The 17,032-nt window shown below is 36.1% G+C and overlaps 1 protein-coding gene across 1 annotated transcript in view; it reads right to left on the bottom strand.

The window, feature by feature from the left end:
- The window catches only part of si:ch211-79l17.1, a 68,843-nt gene that overhangs the window by 42,240 nt on the left and 9,571 nt on the right, over positions 1–17,032 (bottom strand).

A 17,032-nucleotide genomic window follows, 5' to 3' on the forward strand; every position in this document is an offset into this window, starting at 1 on the left:
AAATTATTAAATGTTGGACTTTAACTGCAGTTTGGCTCTTTCATTCAGGGAATTCATTCATGTCCCTCGCGACAAACGAGATATTTGATTCGAGGATCTGCTCTAAGCGTGTATTTTTCATGCAATGTTTGATACCGCACGGCGAATGAGAGAAAAAAACCTCCGCATTTCCCGGAAACTTAGATGCACACGGCAGGTAGTGTCAGAAAGCCGCATGTGTTATTCCGGTCACTAAATGCGGTGAAAATCCTACACGAGGTTAAAGTTTGGTTGTGGTGCTAACATGTTTACACTCGGTGCAATGGTTAACTTAGTTCGAACAAACTGAAACAAAGAGCACTGGACGCTCACTTACCAAATCTGTAAAGACAGGACAATCACCAGTTACTAGAGCCGCATCTTTATTAAGAGGAGACTACAAGCGAATCCGGATCCTGCACGTCCAGTCTGCACGCTGGAATACACGCTATTATGTCATGACCGTGACGCAGCTTCAAAAATTTGTTTCAAACCGGAAGTACGAATTTGCTTGAAATAACGCAAAAACAACCAATTTACACTTTGTAGTGAAATATAGGTGTCCTAATAGTGTTTTTAGCAGTGTGGGACACATATACAACTGTCAACAGCTCAAACAAATGTGATATGATAATATGACATCATCAGAAGTGCTATTCAATACTTTTATAAACAGCTTTAACTTTTACTTGACATACAGCAAGTGTAAAACTGCAACCACCAACTATGAGCAACAGTAAGTAATGAATAGTTGGTAAAGCGCTGTACTCCGCTCGCACCACACATCACAATGGGCCTTTAGTGCTGAAACAGACGATGTTCAACAACACTCATTATTCAGACCTGAGAGAACAGCACAGCATCTCACTGTCCGCGAACAGGACAGGGCCCGCAGCCTGTCACTATATCTGCAATTCAAAACCATCAAGAGACGTGGTGTTGTTTCGCTCTGTCATCATGCAAAGAGGCCTGTCAGATTTGCATAAGCTGAAAAAATATAATCCTGCTGCACAATTTCACTCATTTTAACATCTGAAGTCAGAAGACAGGTGCTGGAGAGCCTTCTGCTGGATGTCCAAATGTGTGCCACATTATAAGCCTTAAAGGGGACCTATTATGCCCCTAATTTAACAATTAAGCCCCATTATGGTAGAGCAAATAAAAAATGATCACGATTTAATGTTTAAAATCATTCTGTATCGATTATTATGGAAATTATCTGCTTAGAAATTAGGATTTTTCTTAATTAATTTATTTTTATTTGCTGATATGCTGCAACTGCTCCTTTAAATAGAAGATATTTCTTCCTGTAGAGCTGTAAAGGCAGGCAGCGTTGTCGGCAGGGTGGCCGTTGCAAACTTTGATGCTCTCACTGCCTTCGATGTGAACACACAGTTAAGCAATATTTGTTTCCGACTGTCTACAGAACAAACCACTGTTATACAATGACTTGCCTAATTACCCTAACCTTACACTAATTAACCGAGTTACGCATTTAAATGTCACTTTAAGCTGAATGCTAGTGTCTTAAGAAATATCTAGTCACATATTCTGTGCTGTCATCATGGCAAAGAGAAAATAAATCAGTTATTAGGAATGAGTTATTAAAACTATGATTAGAAATGTGTTAAAAACAACTCTGTTAAACAATAACAAATACACAGGGGCTAATAATTCACGTTTCAGCTCAAATAATATCACACAAAATATTAATAAATGAATGCAACGCATTTACGAATCGATTTCAACAATCAAATAAAGATAACTAGAACGCATTTTTGCAGTCTTTATAGTGCTGGTCGGAGTTTTCCTCCAGCATACACAGATAAATAAAAGTGTCTCTTTCCATTCTGTTGTGTTGCTGATTTCTCGCTACGGGAACTTGTTGTGCTGTTGAAGCAGCATAAAAACATTCCAGAAGTCCCTTCTGTTTATCTGCTTGTTCCAGTGACCTCAAAATCTCGCTTCCTTTGACAAACAACAAACAGTTATCTAGGAAAACATGCTCAACGGGCCCAATCACAGACAAACACTCGCGTCACCTTTTACAAACACTCCTCATCTGAGCGTCTGGCGTCTTTCAGAGCGTCTGTCTCCTGTAAAAGCCTGCTCTTTCAGTATATGACAGCAGATAGTCCAGCACAGTTCCTGTCTGTAAAGCCTGTGGATTAAACAGTGTTTTCAGAGCCAACCGGGTCAAAGCGATGAGCTTTACCTGCTCAATAACACACAACAGACTGGCACAGTTGGCAGCTCACTAAACACTAACATGGCTGCACTACATTGGAGAAAAATGATTTTGCAATATTTTATCTTTCTGTGATAAATATTACGATATGAATAGTTTCAGCAGATGGTTTGAATAGCTGGGTGTTCTGGGGAGTCCTGCTGTATTCAGGTACTAAAATAGATCATCACAATGCAAAAAAATATATATCATTTCTAGTCCAAATATCTAAAAACTCTTAGATCAAGGGCACAAATGCTGGGTTCCACATCTATTTTGTGTTGGGTCAACATTAAAGGATTTGAGTAAACTTGTTAATTTGTAAGTGGATTGTAGGGCTGCTCGATTTTGGGAAAAATCATAATCACGATTATTTTGGTTATAATTGTAATCACGATTATTCAAAACGATTATCAGTTTAAGTCTAAATTATTAGCGCTCCTGAGATTTTTATTTTTTAAATAAATATTTCCAAAATTATGTTTACAGAGCAAGGAGTTTTAACAGTATTTCTTCTAATTTTTTTTTTTCTGGAGAAAGGCTGATTTGTTTTATTTCAGCTAGAATAAAAGCAGGTTTAAATATTTTGAAACCTATTTTAAGGTCAATATTATTAGCCCCCTTAAGCAATAAATATCTGTCTGCAGAAGAAACTACTGTTATACAATGACTTGGCTAATTATCCTAATTAAGTCTTTGAATTGCACTTTGAATCTGAATGCTTGTATTTTGAAAATAGTCTAATATTATGTGCTGTCATCATAGCAAAGATAAAAAAAAAATTGAAAAAAATTATTAAAACTAATATGTTTAGAAATAAGTTGAAAAAAAAATTTATTTACATGAACCAAAATTTGGGGAGGGAAAGGGTTGCTAATATTCAGGAGAGATAATAATTCTAACTTCAACTGCACACATACAGTTATTTTCCTCCCTGCAAAGAAAAGAGAAATAAATAAATAAATCTCCTGTGAATTTTGTTTTTTTATATATAAAAATTTCCCAAATGATGTTTAACAGGAATTTTTCACAGTATTGCCTATAATATTTTTTTCTTCTGGAGTAAGTCTTACCTGTTTGATTTTGGCTAGAATAAAAGCAGTTTTTAATATTTTGAAACCATTATAAGGCCAATATTATAAGCCCCCTTAAGCAATATATATTTTTGATTGTCTGCAGAAGAAACTATTGTTATACAATGACTTGCCTAATTACACTAATTAAGCCCTTGGATGTCACTTTAAGCTGAATACTGGTATCTTGAAGAATATCTAGTAAAATATAATGTAATGACATCATAGCAAAGAAGAAAGAAATCAGTTATTAGAGATGAGTTATTAAATCTGTTGTTTAAAAATGGGTTGAAAATAAATCTTTCCATTTAACAGAAATGGGGGAAAGGGTCGCTAAAGGGCAAATAAATCTGATTTTAATTGTATATATGCACATATATTTTCCTCCCTGTAAATAAGGAAAGGGAAATAAATACAATAGAATAAAAATATGAAACAAACTGTGCTTTAAGCATCTTCACTGTAAGAAAACACTTCAGCTACAAAAGTCCTTCAGTCAAAAGCACTGAGGGATTTTCTCGTTTTGTTGTTTGATTAATAATCATAAAAACAGGCGGCAGCAGAAACACCGCACGCTTTTACTTTAATGGTTTCTCTTTCACGTCTTTGATTCTCAACTCGTTTGTTCATTACACAAATAAGGGTTAATATAAATAATCACTAAACACCGAATTTTGACACCAATTTGAACATTAAAGCGCTCGCATTAAGATTACGTGCACTCTGCTCGTCACAGTGTGCGAATGACACCAAATGCTGACCGCGTGCTTATGTTTGCGCACACACACACACATAAGCGACCGCGTGCTTGTGTGTGCGCGCCACACACACACACACGCATAAGCATGTGGTCTTTCGCGTTGCTAAGTTAATAATCGTTTATCTCAATTTATGGTTTTTCATAATCGTTAGAAGCTTAAATCGAAATCGGATTTTCGATTAATTGTACAGCCCTAGTGGATTGAACATAAATCAATTAAGTTGTCCCCTCAAAAACCAAGAATTATGTTGTTTAGCTCTTTTTTTCACCTTCAGAAGCAATCAGGGCAAGACTATTAACCGAAAAAAGATCATGAGCTTGATTCAAACCCCCTACACAATAATACACCAGCATTCAGCCAATTATATTTTCAAGTTTGGGAGAATAAAGGCAGTCGTCACATTGTTTTAAATAAGTACTTCCAAATGGTGTTGAGAGATTCACATAATGTATTTATAAAGGTATCATTCACCCAAAAATTTCTCTCTTAATGTAATGTATTTGTGGGAACGTGTGCCAATGATGTCTACTTTAGTGGATAGAACCTGCATAGGCTGGGAATAACTGGTAATAAACATTCAGATTGTTGCACAGAGCGGTCTATTAGGAGCCGCGCGGGAAGTATGACTTCCATGTATAGTATTTTTCTCAGACTGACGGGAGCCATGACATGAGCGCACTCGGCAGTGAAAGTGAAACTGAAAGCGTACACATCATTTAAATTATCATATCGCATTCAGAATTATGATTACGACAAGCATTTGATGTTTTTACAATGTGTTGTGCATGAAAATAAATGTTTTACACTGTCAGTATAAACACTTTAGCCTATATAAAGTTGAACATAATGCAGCAGGGAAACTGATAATGACAAATTATTTTTACCAGTGAAAAAAAATGGTCTAATAATGTTCATTTATTTATTTTCTTTTCGGCTTAGTCCCTTTATTAATGCGGGGTGGCCACAGCGGAATGAACTGCCAACTTATCCAGCACGTTTTTTACACAGCGGATGCCCTTACAGCTGCAACCAATCTCTGGGAAACATCCACACACACACTCATACACTACGGACAATGTAGCCTACCCAATTTACCTGTACCGCATGTCTTTGGACTGTGGGGGAAACCAGAGCACCAGAGGGAAACCCACGCGAACGCAGGGAGAACATGCAAACTCCACACAGAAACGCCAACTGACCCAGCCGAGGCCCGAACCAGCGATCTTCTTGCTGTGAGGCGACAGCACTACCTACTGCGCCTCTAATAATGTTGTCAATGACATGTCAATGAATAAAAATTCAACTTGTATTCTGGTGTCATCACTTTACTGTGCATTAACAAACAGGACAGATTTAAAGTCTGTTCAAGTCCACCAATACAAAATTAAGCATTTTAACCAACAGTAGACCTACACATGGGCCTAATATCATTACTGTTGTTTTACCATATAATTGAGAAACAGCAATAATAGCCTACTCATAACCTTTATTTTACATCTAGAGAATTGTAAGAAAATCGTGATCTTTATTTTGAGCAAAAAAAAACTGTGATTCTCATTTAAGCCAGAATCGTGCAGCCCTATAGGCAATAAGTCAAAATTAAGAGTTTTTCATTAAAGCAAGCAAAATTATCACTCAATGGAGAAATTATTTTCACTTTTATACGATATTTGGACTAGAAACAACACAAAAATTCTAAGTAGGATTTTTTTTTTGCATAAATCATATAAAGTAATTGAACACAATGTTATTTCGCCTCCGAACATCATCATTTTTTTTTATTCCAAATGTTTTGAACTCTCTTGAAATGCACTAAAACACATGCAAATGACAAACTTTCACACTATAATTCAGGCTCAACATTGCATATCCTGCGCATATTGCGATATCGATGCTGAAACTGTATATATCGTGCAGCCCTACTAAACCCCCTTCAGACGAATGGGAAGAGGTCTGGAGCATAGGAAAGATGTAAAGGAAGTCTTGTGACGACGGATCATATGCACTGAAGGTCTCGTGCTAAATAAAGTTCTGAGCTTCCTCTGGCAGTGCGGATTCTTGTGTTGACAAAAGCACAATGTGAGTATCACTCTATAAAACACAGACGAGCCATCAACAAACAAACCAAGCAGATCATATCAGTGCATACACATGAACTTGGATTATAATCTCTCTAATAATAGATATTATTTTATTTAACAATTCTAAAAAAATATATCTATATTTTTAAAAATGTTTTTAAAAAATGTATAGATAAAAATAGTATTTATAATAAATATAAACACGTTAAAAATAAAGTGGACACAAAACAATAAAAAAAATTAAATAATTGCACCAAAGAATGTTAAATTATATTTATATGTATTATTATTAAATAATAATAACAACAACAACAACAACGAAAATATATGTCATTAACGAATACATTTTTGATAGTTACAATAATTTATTAAATATTTATTATTAAATAATAATAAATAAAATATTAACATAGAAAATTGCAATTTTAAATATGAATAATATTTCACTTTTGTATTGCACAATAAGTCTTATCGACCCCAATCACTGAACAGAAGTCCAGGTTAAATAAACAAATAAATGTAAAAATAAATGAATAAGACAAAAATAAAAATAGTAGGAACGTAAAAGAAAATTCTACAATTTACAGTAAATGGCTGCATTTCATTCGTATTTTGTCACTAATGTTTAGAATTTTGTGGCTCCAGTCTCCTGCTATATTACAGTCAGTGTGTCTGCCGTGTTGTATGTGTGTCTCAGTATGGTGATCAGCAGCTGTTCTCCATGATCCACAGTTCCTGTCAGCCCAAAAAACAACTGTCCTCATAAAGCAATGATAAAAGAGCACAACAGCAGTGTCCAGCAGACTAAACTGCAGATCTGCATCCACTCACAGCACAAAACACACACACATGCTGAAAACCTCCTTCACATCTGCTCCTAATGAAGCGCTGGAATGTTCCTCCACACACAAAGGTGGACCGTTATCATCCGAGCAAACACAGAGACAGAGACCGTGGCTTTCCTCTTGCTGAGCATCGTCACAGGAACATCAGGGCAACATTTAAAACAGACAACATGTACCTGAGACCAAATTTGGAAAAGGAAAAACAAAGCATGTTCAGCCGAATTTCACAAATGTTTCTTCCAGACAGGTTGTAGACTGTTGTCTGACAAGAGCAAACACACAATCAAGACTAATCTAAACTTTGGGAAAATGTCACAAGTTCCTAATATAATGTATTTATATAGCACGTTTATTGGGCCATACACCCAAAGCGCTTCACAATCATGAGGGGGATCTCTCCACACCACCACCAGTGTGCAGCATCAGCTTGGGTGATGTGACGGCAGCCACAGGACAACGGCGCCAGTGCGCTCACCACACATTAGATATAGGTGGAGTGGAGACACAGTGATAAAGCCAATTCAGTGGATGGGGATGATTAGGAGGCCATGATCGGTAAGGGCCAATGAAGGGAATTTGGCCAGGACACCGGGTTACACCCCTGCTCTTTACCAAAAGTGTCATGGGATTATTAATGACCACAGACCTCGGTTTAACGTCTCATCTGAAAGACCGCACTCACTGACAGTGTAGTGTCCCCTTTACTATACTGGGGCATTAGAACTCACATAGACAGTAGACTGAGCGCCCCCTGCTGGCCTCACTAACACCACTTCCAACAGCAACTTAGTTTTCCCACGTGGTCTCCCATACAGGTCCTGACCAGGCTCAGCCCTGCATAGCTACAGTGAGTAACCACTCTTTGGCTGCAGAGTGATATGGCTCCGACTTTACAATCATAACAACACTGCTGTAAATACAATTGATTTGCTAAATTCAACGACTGCCTGTTGTATTAATAAGTTTGCAATTTGTTTAGCAGAATTTAGTGGTAATTTTTTATTTTTTTTTGTGCATGACGCGAGCACTAAGAGGCCTTAATATATCTTAAAAATCATGCAAATATTTTAAATCAAAGTAATTGAGGGGGTTAAAAAAAAGTAGATTTGGCATTAATTTTTTTCCAAAAATCATTCCTTCTAAACAAACTACTAATCCAAAAATATTTATAGCTTTTAAATATAATAATCATATTATTTATTATTACTAAAAAAAAATAATAATATTATACATCAATAAATAAATGTATGATAGTTACATTAAATTATTACATTATATTAATGATTAGATATTAAATATTTAATAATAATAATAATAATAATAATAATAATATTAAATTATAAATCTAAATAAAATATCCTTAACAGTATTTTTTATGTTATATTATATGATGAATATTTATGATAAAATTTTATTAAATAACAATAACAATAGAATAATATATAAATACGCAATAAAATATATAACAATAGAATATCATTACATTAATATTATCTTTAATAAATAATAATAATAATAAATCTAAATAAAATATCATTAACAGTATTTTGATGTTACATTAAATAATTAATATTTATTATTAACTAATAATAACAAGGATAAAAAAATACGCAATAATTATAAAATAATATAAAATAGAATATCATTACATTAATATTATTTTAAATAATTAAATAAATAAATAATAATAATAATAATAATATATTATAAAAGTATGAAGACTGGAAATTTATTAATATTATTTTCCTCTTTTTTTCCTTTCCCAAAGCCAATTATCATTAACTATGGTAAAAATCACTGTATAGGGTCTCAATCACGCTCCTGAGGGCTGCCACTTCTATCCAATTTAACCTCAGGATCAGTCTAATATTTCATTGAGTGGATCTATTTCTGCAGCTTTAAGAGGTTTGACTGACTCCAGAGCGCCTGTCTGTGGGATTATTTCTGGAGTTTCCCCATTCAGAAGAGAGACAACAGGCCAACACAACACAAGTGTTACACACAGCGGAGACCCCAGACCCACACATGTGCTGCGTGCAGCTGTCGTACACGCTTATGTCAGCACACAGAGTCTAGAATCATTGACATACACTAGAGCAGACCTGAATGCTTTTACATCAGCTACTAAATAAATTCAAAAACACATTAGATCATAAAACTGGACCTGAACACAACAACATCAAAACCATTGTTGTCATGAGCAGGTGCAGAGGCAACCTGTCGACATTTGTTGCTATTTCTGGGCAAAATTTTGTAAACAAAAATCTGCGGATTTATGTGGAATGACTTTGGGAATGTACTAACTAAAAACCTAACACATTACATAAAAATATGATAACTTTAAAACTTTTAAATTTAAGGTTTACAATTTAAATCACATTAGAACCACTTGTTTGGGAAATACAACGAGTCTCTCATACAATACCTCCCATAAAAAAAGTATCACACAAGTCGCTTTGGAAACTCATTCATTCATTTTCTTGTCGGCTTAGTCCCTTTATTAATCTGGGGTCACCACAGCGAAATGAACCCATCTCTGGGAAACATTCACATACACTCATTCACACTCATACACTACAGACAATTTAGCTTACCCAATTCACCTGTACCGCATGTGTTTGGACTGTGGAGGAAACCGGAGCACCCAGAGGAAACCCACACGAAAGCAGGGAGAACATGCAACCTTCACATAGAAATGCCAACTGACCCAGCCGATGCTCGAACCAGCAATCTTCTTGCTATGAGGCGACAGCACTACCTACTGCGCCACTGCGTCGACTATTTTTGAAAAGTATTTAATAATATTGCCAAAATATATATAAAAACTAAAATACATACACGCAATTATATAATTATATATTTACAAACAATTATATGATTAAATAAATGCTTGATGAAAAGTGAAAATAAATCTGTTGATTTTTAAGGGCAAAGATTAAGCGAGGACCTATTCATGAATACTGGTTATATGGTAAACCATAGTCAGTTTTCTGATAGTTATCAAAAATCCCTTATCATTAAAACTGTGAAAGACTATTGCAATGTTAAAAATAAAACCACTGTAATTCCTGTAACATTGCTATGAACTTATCGTGAAAGCCTGCAATGTAAATTAATGTTTGTATAGACCAGGGGTGCCCAAACTCAGGGAAACTCCTGGACGGCCGGTGTCCTGCGTAGTTTAGCTCCAATGTCTTTCAACAAACCTGTCTGGAAGTTTTAGTACAGCTAGAAAGATCTTGATTAGCAGGTTCAGGTGTGTTTAATTAGGATTGGAACTAAAATATGAAGGAGACCGATCCTCCAGGACTGAGTTTTGCACCCCTAGACAGTTAATAAATAAATAAATAATAAATAAATAAATAAATAAAGTATGTTGAATTCCTTTCATATAAATTGAGAATACAGATCAGAAGCTGGACCTCACACAAATTAAATGAACATTTACTTTTGTCAAATTGCACATTCCTTTTGACTTTTATAAAGTAGCTTTATGCAATATTATGAAAACAACATAAACATGGATCCCGGTGAAGTATTTTTTAAGTACAAACATTCATTTTCCTTCGGTTTGGTCTCTATTTCAGAGGTTGCCACGGGAGTGAACCACCAACTATTCAGCATATGTTCATGAACCACTTTATTTCATAAATTCTCCTACAGCGCATGTGTTTGGACTTGTGGGGGAAACCGGAGAATCCGGAAAAAAAAACACACCAACACAGAGAACATGCAAACTCCACACAGAAATGCCAACTGACCCAGCCGGGACTCAAACCAGCGACCTTCTTGCTGTGAGGTGACCGTGCTAACCACTGAGCCACCGTGCCGCACAAGTACAAACAATACCATAAATTAAATATAAAAACACAAAAAACTGTACATAAAATAACACAAACCTAAATAAACAAATCCAAGTTGACGCAGCTTGTCACAAAATTGCATAAAGCTGCAAATTTTAGTTGTTGTTGGTTCATTTTCAGATGCAAAACTATAATAGTAAAAAAAAAAATCATCAATTAACAAAAAAAAAAAAAAAAAAAAAAGCTGTGCAGCAAGTTGCAATTTTACAATTGTAAGTTGAGCTAACTTTTTTTGAAGGTGAGAGACATATTTTTGAACATTTTCAGGTCATTTTAACAGGATCATGACCATAGTGATAATCTTAGTCTCGATAATCATGATATGAAATGTTAAGTAAAATCAAAATGTAAAAAATGTTAAGAAACCATAATTAAAAAACAATCCCAGATCAATGTGTCCAAATCCTGACACAGATTTACTGGTGGTTGAAAAACAGGCTTCTTTGCGTAGCAGACATGTATGCTATCTCTGTTACAGATGCGTCTCAGGCCTGTTAAAAGCGAATGACCCTCCGAATTCAGACCCCTGCTCCAACTCATGACTCCATTTCAGCCGTACGCCAAAAGAGAGCACGGCTCAGGTTTCACACGCACACAGTGCATTGTGGGATTGATGGCCGTGTCTGCTGTTGGCTCGGCTGCAGGCCTGACGTGCATGGAGAAAAACTCCACTGGGTGTCTGAGGACGAGTGCTTTCTAAACGCAGCATTCAGATGGAAAACTCTGAAGATGGCAGAGCAAGTCTGATTATAAACAAGCCTCTGGATTTACACAAAGCAAAATGCGTTTTATGTTGAGACACCCAAACGGACGGCATAAAACAAAATCACCAACAACTTCATGAGCTCGAACTGTACAGATTCCTGTTAGGATTGCTGCGTTATTGTTTACTAAAACTGTAAAGAGCTTTCATTAAGTTAATTCAAGTTGGAACACAAAGAATTGATTGATCTAAATTACAATTAAATACAAAAATGAAGAATGATGTTCATCATCTATATCTATAAATGGATGGAATGCTAGATGGAACACCAAACAGAATGATGGAACGCTAGATGCAACACTAAACAGAATGATGGAACGCTAGATGCAACACTAAACAGAATGATGGAACGCTAGATGGAACACTAAACAGAATGATGGAACGCTAGATGGAACACTAAACAGAATGATGGAACGCTAGATGGAACACTAAACAGAATGATGGAACGCTAGATGGAACACTAAACAGAATGATGGAACGCTAGATGGAACACTAAACAGAATGATGGAACGCTAGATGCAACACTAAACAGAATGATGGAACGCTAGATGGAACACTAAACAGAATGATGGAACGCTAGATGCAACACTAAACAGAATGATGGAACGCTAGATGGAACACTAAACAGAATGATGGAACGCTAGATGGAACAATGGAACGCTAAATAGATGGAACGCTAAATGGATGGATCAATCGATCGATGAATAGAACAATAGATAGATAAAAATGATAGAATGCTGGATGGATGGAACGCTACATGGACAGATGAACCGCTGGATGGATGGAACGATAGATAGGATAAAAAGATAGATTGCAGGGTGGATCGAATGAAGGATGGATAGATAAAACGATAGAATGCTGGATGGATAGAACGATGGATGGATAGATAAAACGATAGAACGCTTGCTGGATGGATATTTGAATAAAACAATAGAACGCTGGATGGATCAATAGATGGGTCGATAAAACGATAGAACGCTGGATGGATAGAACGATAGATGGATAGATAAAACGATAGAACGCTCGCTGGATGGATAAAATGATAGAATGCTGACAGACAGACGGACAGATAGATAGATAGATAGATAGATAGATAGATAGATAGATAGATAGATAGATAGATAGATAGATAGATAGATAGATAGATAGATAGATAGATAGATAGATAGAATGCTGGATGGATGGATAGAACGATAGATATTTAAAGGATGAATGGATGAAACAATAGGTAGAACGATAGACAGATAGAACGATAGATAGACAGACGTCAATAATGTTGAATCATGACAGCTGATTCTGAAAAGATATGCATTAGAAACTAAACCATGCCAAAGCACACCTAAACTATTCCCATAAACTATTAACAGCAGCAACTGATTAACATGCAGCTACTGACACCATCACAATGAGCTCTAATGCTTCAGTGATGCTACCAGATGGAATGATTACAATTCACATACCATGGTATCGCCAGTGAATTCTTCTACAGGACCTTTGTGTTTATTGTAATACGGAACAATCTTAAAGGAATAGTTCACCAAAACCCAAAAATTGCATCATCATTTACTCTGTTTGGTTTTAAAGCTTCATGAGTTTTTGCTGAACACAATAGAATGTATACTGAAAAAAAGCTGTTTGCTGGCACAAATTGACCTCCATAGTAGGAAAAACAAATAATATGGAAGTCGATGATACCATCAACCAGCATGTTATACATAATCTTCATTTGTATTCAACAGAAAAAAGCCTTTAAACAAGTGGGGGTGAGAAAATGACGGCATAAATGTCATGTTTGGGTGAATAAAAACATATTAATACCATATTATCTATATTATGTATCTGCTTCTGAACTTTTAGGCAACGTTTCACTTTTAAACATAAAAACAAAATGCTGAGGAATATAAATGAAGACGAGTTTTTATCCTCAGGAAATTAGACATGAGGGAAAGTAGACCAGTAAGCGCTTTAAGACTAGTTACCTCAGAAACCAAACAGCAAGAAACTTCCACATAACAACACATCCAAATCCAGACATCAGGCCAAAACAAGCATTGAAACCTGCATGATCACAACGATCTGGGCTAATCCATACAGGAACGTAGAGCACATTGTAAAGTGATAGTTCAACTTTAAACTCAAGCTGGTGCAAATTGACAATGGATTTAAGTGACTGGCGTCGCAAACAAGATCTAATGCCATATTTTGACTCAGACGACACCAAACTGTTAAAGAAATCCACTATGAAAGATCAGATCATCACACGCATTTCCTCCTACTCTTTTCACATTAGACAGAAATCCCAGATCCATCACTGAAAAACACTTTTAAATATTAAAACAAGAAAGAGAGAGAGAGAAAAAAAAAAGTTTCCTCTCGCAGCTTTTGGCAAACTCAGAGCAACGTGACCTCCGCAAACACAAAGCTTAAGACAAAAGAGTCTTGCATTCATGCTGAATGACCTCATTGCTTGCTATAAGCAGTCCTGACGGCTCCGATTCTGCCGTGGATAAACTGGTAACAGTAAGAGAAGTCATTTGTTTTGAGTTTAGAATGTGCTCTTTGTTCCTTAAAAACGTTGGTTTTGGCTAATGAAAAAAATCAGGCGAGGAAAGCCCTGCTGAGAGGCGTCTCGTGAGGACGTGTTTGCGGAGGGCGAAACTGAACCCTTGATGAAACTCATTGGAACTCGGAGTCCTTCCTGAAACACCTGTTTTTCACATGACATCATCGCTAAGCTGATGGACGGCTGATCTGCTTTTGAAAGACATTTTGATAGGAAAACATGCAGGGGGAGAGGAAAATAAAATAAAGTTCAGAAAGAAGTAATAGTTGTGAAATGATGTGTGCAACTGACAGTGTAAACAACTGAAGTTGACATGCTGATTTCTAATGGCATTACAGGAACGTTAGTGGATTAAATACAGGTGGAAATCAAAATTTACAAATCATTCATTCAATCATTCATTCATTTTCCTTCTGCTTAGTCCCTAATTATTTAAAAGTCGCCACAGTGGAATGAACCGCCAACTATTCTGGCATACGTTTACACAACGGATGACTTTGCAGCTGCAACCTACGACTGGAAAACACCCACACACACTCATACACTACTATTTGTTAACTTAACATAACAAATTACATTGATTTTTAAAAACACAAGCCAATTAAAACAACCACATTTCATTACAGTGAATGTGCTGAGGTGTCATTTTACCGTGTTGTCATGAAAACGCCATATTACTATTGCAAGCAGCAGGAACAAGTATACTACAAAGAAATGTCCAGTCAGTGAGTTTTTTTAAATGGACTCTGCTTTTCCTGTGAGCATGTGTGGTTCATGCATATACGTGATAATGAGATGAATATCCACAGCGCAAAACATTTAGCTAGCTACATAAACTTCTATTATGACTGTAGTGCATGCACAAGCTAGCCAATGGTGCGCTCACATGGCATGACCCATTGAAATTAACGCGTTTTATAGCAAAATGCTTTCTGCATCCAACATGAAAGCCACTTTAGATCACACAGTGGCGACGGCTGGAAAGTAAAACCAGCTGGCTGAACACTGCTTTGTACTCCACCAAAGGCCTTTTTGAGCTCAATATTTTGCATTTTTATTATAAATTTACCAAATACTCAAAAAAAAAAAAAGTACTGAAAATTGTAAAACAACAACACTAAAGTAATATAAAGTTCAACCTGCTCTTGTAACTTGCATTCGGAAACCTTAATACTTAACAAGTGATCGTTTTTTTTATTTAATGCTAAGTACTGTAAGATTTATTAGTTATATTGATGGTAAAAACTTCAGAATAATACAAATAATAAGTACAATAAAACCATTCAAACAACAAAAACAAGTTATTACATCAGACTTTTCACATTAGTATATGATTATAAAACTTTTCTAGCCCAACTCTACCGATTAATTCTGAACGTTAGTTCATAAAATGATCTTCTACAAACATTACAAGCAGAACAGTCCAAATAAAACATCTTTCTCAGAGAGAAAAGTCTCGCAAAACATGCCTTTAAAAGTGAAAACTTTTAGATCAACCCATCCTAAACACATTAGCCTACTTAAATTCTGCCTCACACAATACGAAGTACTTAAATAAATCTATGCAGAGTGAGAACTGCTAATCTGACTTCTGTTAGAAACACACACACACACACACACACACGCCCTTCCCCCATGAAAAGATTCCATCGTGACACTCTAAACTGCAATAGCAGTCAGCGAGAGAATGCAGCATATTCCGAAACAACACTGGAATGCTTTGTTAGTGGGATATCTTTCAGCCTGCCGGCCCGGCCAGCAGCACACACACACACACACATACATACACAGATCTCTGGCTCTCGTTGTATCTAAACCTAAACGCATGCAACCTTGAAACGTCCCTCTCTACTGAGCTAGAAGGGAAAGAACAAAAACAATTCCACATTCACAGACTGTCATAAGAGCAAAAGTATTGCTTAAAGTCCTAATTATTCCGAGAACGAGGCTTAGGAGAAGTGAAACTTCATGAAAACAGTGTGTTTGGCTGTTCGCTGCTGACCGGAGCATTATTTCCATAGCAACAGTATTAGCCAACACCGCTGCTCATATTCCAAACGCTGGTCAAATAAAGAAACAGACGTGATTGTGTTTCACAGCGTAGAGTTTGTGTGCATGATTCATAACATAGGGAAACACATTCAGAAATGGAAGCCTGGACCACAACACCAGTCATACGAGTCTTTATTTTGGAAATTGAGATTAATACAATAAGTGAAAGCTTTGATGTAAGATCTGTTATGATTGGATGATAATTAGCCATGATACAACTATTAGAAATCTGGAATCTGGGTTCAAAAAATGTTTAAATACTGAAAACTGTCCAAATGAAGTGCTCATAAATTCATATTCACTCATTTAATTTTACTTCGGCTTAGTCCCTTTATTCATCAGGGGTCGTCACAGCGGAATGAACTGCCAACTATTACAGCATATGTCTTACACCAGGGGTGTCAAACTCAATTCCTGGAGGGCCGAAGGCCTGCACAGTTTAGTTCTAACCCTGCTCCTACACACTTACCTGTAGGTTTCAAACAAGCCTGAAGGACTCAATTAGTTTGATCAGGTGTGTTTAATTAGGGTTGGAACTAAACTGTGCAGAGCTGCGGCCCTCCAGGAACTGAGTTTGACACCTGTGTCTTACACAGAGGATACTTACAAATTCATATTACTAATCAAAAACTTAGACTGACATATTATATGAACTGCATGGAAAATGATCTTGTTATTCTAATGATTTTTGACATGAAAGAAAAAAAAACGAATCAATAATTTTGACTAGGTCTGCACAATATTGCAATAATCTGACATTGCGATTTTTTGTTTTGCTGCGATATA

The sequence above is a fragment of the Danio rerio genome, chromosome 18 (assembly GCF_049306965.1).
Source record: "Danio rerio strain Tuebingen ecotype United States chromosome 18, GRCz12tu, whole genome shotgun sequence".
Taxonomy (NCBI): Eukaryota; Metazoa; Chordata; class Actinopteri; order Cypriniformes; family Danionidae; genus Danio; species Danio rerio.